Here is a 5,093-nt window from a genome sequence, read left to right on the forward strand (position 1 = left end):
GGGGTGGAGAAGCAAATGGGCGCTTCTCCAGTGTGCCCTGGCCGGGAATTGAACCCGGGTCCTCCGCACGCTAGGCCGACACTCTACCACTGAGCCAACCGGCCAGGGCCCAAAACTTTAATTTTGATTTCTCTATTATTTAACTCCAAGGTTTCCATGTGATTGTGTTTTTTATCTGAAGATTTTTAATTTTCTTTCTGAACTACGTCTCAGTCTTGTGTAGCCATAGTATTTGACTTCTTCTTCTTTGATGGCATTTGAGAGTGGTATTGTTAAGAACTTAACAAAAAAACTAAAAATAAAAAATTAAAATAAAAAGTACAATAACAATTTTAAAAATTATCACAAGAAGAAAAAATAATAGAAAAAAATACAAAAAACAAAAATAAAACACCATAAAAATAAGAATAAAAAATTTGTGCTTAATTTTCAGCTGACCTTCTTTACTAATAAATACTACTTGAAAAAGCAACCTCAATTGTCAGGTTTACTCTAAATTTCTATCTTCTCTAAAATTTTAATCTGGCATGTCTTTGCCTTTTTTTTAGATTATTATCATTGATAAATTAAGTGGCATGGCTTGAAATAAACTCACTTTACTTTTGTTTAAACTTGTGCTCCTATCTATACTTTCAAACTTTATTCCAAAATTTATCCGTCATGTGAATTTATACATATATGTATGTATATACACACATATATAAATATATATACCAATTTCAGGTAATATTTGTCAAATATTTCTTAATATCTATTTAAATACAACCAAAAAAGATAATTTTCTTACAGTCAATTTCAGATAAACAATATTAACTAGAGTCAGAATGATACAGTGATAGAGTAGTTTTAACAACAGAAAGTCATGTGTTTGACTCTAGTTTGACTCTCTAATTGCCTGTGATCTTGGGCAAGTTGCTTATCCTCTCTAAAACACAGTTCATCTTTCATAAAGACAAGTGAAACCCAATTTGCCAGGCTCATAGATTGTACTCATGTTACCAAAGTGTATTTTACTTAATTCACAACATGAAGGATGCCTTTTGCTTTGTGCTCTATTAATCTTAAAAATATTTCAGAATGAGAACCTATATTGTTTAGCTACCGCTATGCAAATAGTTTAAATTTAAGTTGTCATTGAAACATCCATATTATCTTACATAAGATCCCATTTATAAATATATTTTTTTGTCTTATTGGTTGGGTAAATAGGCTAATAAATTACTTAAAAAGAGCTGTAAATGTTCTATGAACTTCTCTACAGAAACACCTGACATGTGAGATGGATTAAATAACATTTTTAACTAATTAATTTATATATGTATATTTAAAATGAGTCTAATTAATATGTTCTTAGAAAAAAAATTGTATAACTTTAAGTTACTTAAATTAGCAAATATGATTCCTCCAAAAAATTAGGTCATGTAATAAAAGTTTTTCCCCCAAGTTTTCTGAGGTATAGAAAAATCTAACATTTATTTTTGCAAAAAAGCTAAAGATATGGATAGAGTTAAAATGTAAAGGAGGAGTTCAGTTTTAGAAGGACGAATCATTTTCTACTTTGTCAACTACAACAAAATAATGGCCAATGTTCTTGGAAAAACTTTTTTTTTTTTTTTTGTATTTTTCTGAAGCTGGAAACGGGGAGGCAGTCAGACAGACTCCCGCATGTGCCCAACCGGGATTCACCCGGCACGCCCATGCTCTGCCCATCTGGGGCATCGCTCTGTCGCGACCAGAGCCACTCTCACGCCTGGGGCAGAGGCCAAGGAGCCATCCCAAGCACCCGGGCCATCGTTTGCTCCAATGGAGCCTCGGCTGCGGGAGGGGAAGAGAGAGACAGAGAGGAAGGAGAGGGGGAGGGGTGAAGAAGCAGATGGGCGCCTCTCCTGTGTGCCCTGGCCGGGAATCGAACCCGGGACTTCCGCATGCCAGGCCGACGCTCTACCACTGAGCCAACCAGCCAGGGCGGGAAAACTATTCTTGACTGAATAATAAATAAGAACAAAGCTCAGACCAAGGCAAGTAGAATCATAGACTGCTGAAAGAATATCATTCTTATTGTCTTATCACAATTAAACATTCATTCACTTTATAACTGTGTCTCACTTCAAGAGATTCAAAGAACTTATTCTTCTAAACATGATTATTGAAATTACTTATATCCATCCCCATTATCACAAATTTAGGTAACACTGGAGCCCTGAATCAAACATACACATTCCATAAAATTTCCTAAACACTTTATACACACGTCTTTCTTCACCACCACACAAACTTCTTTTGAATTTGATTTGGAAACTCATTCAGGAAGCAAGAATGGTGACAGTTTCAGGTATTCTTACAGGTATTCACTAATTGTGAAATTAGTGCCATTACTTCATGTGGTAAGAGGCATTGCCATGGATGTAACTATGATGGCTATGACTCAGAAGTTGTTTTCTCTTTCTAATTATCACCTCCTAAAGAAAAGAGCCTCCTGGCCTTCTTGCCCTGTTGAAAGACAAGAAACCTTAAAATTTCATCTGAAAAGAGAATCTTCAAAATTAATTTTGGTAGTAACTCAAAACTAAGAATTCATGATATCTATTTTTTTAGTCATAATTTATTAATTCATTAACTTAAATTCATTGAGCAGTTTTGAAAAGTACTTTGTTAGGATATGAGGATATAGTGTTACACAAGACAGATTCATATCCTCATGAAATTTAATGTCTAGAATAGAGGTTAACAAACTTTTTCTTAAAGAGCCAGATCGTAAATATTTTCACTTTTGTAGCTCTAACAGTTTCTGTTGCAGGTATTCAATTCTCTAAGGCAACACTAGGGCAGTCATAGACAACACGGAAATAAATGTGTGTAGCTATGTATAATAAAATCTTATTAGTAACCTCTGAAATTTTAATTTTACATAATTTTCATGTATCACAAAATTTTATTCTTTCTTTTGATTTTTTCAACCATTTATTTATGTAAAGATTATTATTTTTTACAGGTCATACAAAAAACAACTTGGCACATGGCTCATTGTTTACCAGCTCTTGGTCCAAAAAAAGAAAAAGATATTAAACACATAATTATTCCAATAAATACAAGGTTACAAATTGAGATAAATTTGTAAAAAACAAATACAGGATGGTAAAGTTTACCAATGTAATTGAAATTGGAGGAAATAAACTGATGTATATAGGCTGAGGCCTGAAGCATGGATGGGAGTTAACTCTCTCATTCAGCCCAATGTGGCTTAAAAGCATTTCTCAAGAAATTTTTTGGGCAATATGTAATTTTTTCATTTTTGAGCAATATACTTCTTTATAATCTACTTAAACATTTTTCCTTATGTCAGAGCCTTATGGAAGAATCTGACTTTCTTCTTTTATTATATATTTTAAAGAAAACATCATTAGCCTGACCAAGTGGTAGCACAGTGGATAGAGTGTCAACCTGGGACACTGAGGACCCAGGTTCAAAACCCTGAGGTCACCAGCTTGAGCATAGGCTCACTAGGTTGAGTGCAGGCTTGCTGGCTTGAACATGGGATCAGAGACATGACCCCATGGTTGCTGGCTTGAGCTCAAAGATTGCTGTCTTGAAGACCAAGGTGGCTGGCTTGAGCTTAAGGTCACTGGCTTGAGTAAAAGGTGGCGGATTCATCTAGAATTCCCCACCCCTCACTCTCATCAAGGCACATATGAGAAACAATCAATGAAGAACTAAAGTGCACAACTTAGAGTTGATGCTTCTCATCTCTCTCCCTTCTTGTCTGTCTGTGTATCTGACTCACAATAAAAACAAAGAAAGAAAACATTATTAATAGATGTGAAATTAAATCACAGTTAAGGTTTAAATAAAGCCAGTTAGTACAATATTTTATACTTACAACTAGGAGATAATGAGATTGGTTTAGGATTTGCATCCTAATGGAATACTGAGGAAAATAAATCTGATATTTATTCTATACATTTAATGAACTGGCCGCAATTTTTTTTTTTTTTTTTTCATTTTTCTGAAGCTGGAAACAGGGAGAGACAGTCAGACAGACTCCGGCATGTGCCCGACCGGGATCCACCCGGCACGCCCACCATGGGGCGGCGCTCTGCCCACCAGGGGGCGATGCTCTGCCCATCCTGGGCGTTGCCATATTGCGACCAGAGCCAATGAGCCTGGGGCAGAGGCCGAGGAGCCATCCCCAGCGCCCGGGCCATCTTTGCTCCAATGGAGCCTTGGCTGCGGGAGGGGAAGAGAGAGACAGAGAGGAAAGCGCGGCGGAGGGGTGGAGAAGCAAATGGGCGCTTCTCCTGTGTGCCCTGGCCGGGAATCGAACCCGGGTCCTCCGCACGCTAGGCCGACGCTCTACCGCTGAGCCAACCGGCCAGGGCCTGTTTTTAATTTTTTAAGTTTTGTTATGTCAGCCATTATTTGTCAGGTATTACTAAAAGCTAATATTTGAAATGCAGAATTTCTTTAAAACAGAACCAAAACTAAAATAAAAACCATTTTACATAATTTTAAACTAATGATCAGAGGAAAAGATGTTCATTTATTTAAATTCCCATAATGTTGGTGCTAGCCATAGGCTTTCTGCCCACCTTAAAAGTTGAGCATAACACTTTTCATGACAGGGTCATATTTTTTCTTTTTTGGCAATCAGCCAACTTCAGAAATAATTCTAGCCAATGTGAGTGAGTCATCACTCCAGTAACTGGAAATGAGGCTTTCCCTTTGGAGTCTTCTCATTTCTCATTTTCTTTCTTTCTTTCTTTCTTTCTTTCTTTCTTTCTTTCTTTCTTTCTTTCTTTCTTTCTTTCTTTCTTTCTTTCTTTCTTTCTTTCTTTCTTTCCTTCCTTCCTTCTTCCTTCCTTCCTTCCTTCCTTCCTTCCTTCCTTCCTTCCTCCCTCCCTCCCTCCCTCCCTCCCTCCCTCCCTTCCTTCCTTCCTTCCTTCCTTCCTTCCTCTATCTCTTTCTTCCTCTCTTTCTTTCTTATTTTCCAAGTGAGAGGAGGGGATACAGAGAGATAGACTCCCGCATGTACCCTAACCTGGAACCTTCTGGCAACCCCCATCTGGAACCATGCTCTAAACTGAGCTATTTGTAGC

The 5,093-nt window shown here is 37.1% G+C and overlaps 1 non-coding gene across 1 annotated transcript; it reads right to left on the bottom strand.

Annotated features, from left to right (window-relative positions):
- Nucleotides 1-1,891: 1,891 nt before the first annotated feature.
- TRNAA-GGC (transfer RNA alanine (anticodon GGC)) lies at nt 1,892-1,967 on the bottom strand. Its single transcript has one exon. It is a non-coding gene; the product is annotated as a tRNA-Ala (tRNA).
- Nucleotides 1,968-5,093: the final 3,126 nt, after the last annotated feature.

The sequence above is a fragment of the Saccopteryx leptura genome, chromosome 3 (genome assembly GCF_036850995.1).
Source record: "Saccopteryx leptura isolate mSacLep1 chromosome 3, mSacLep1_pri_phased_curated, whole genome shotgun sequence".
Lineage (NCBI taxonomy): Eukaryota > Metazoa > Chordata > Mammalia > Chiroptera > Emballonuridae > Saccopteryx > Saccopteryx leptura.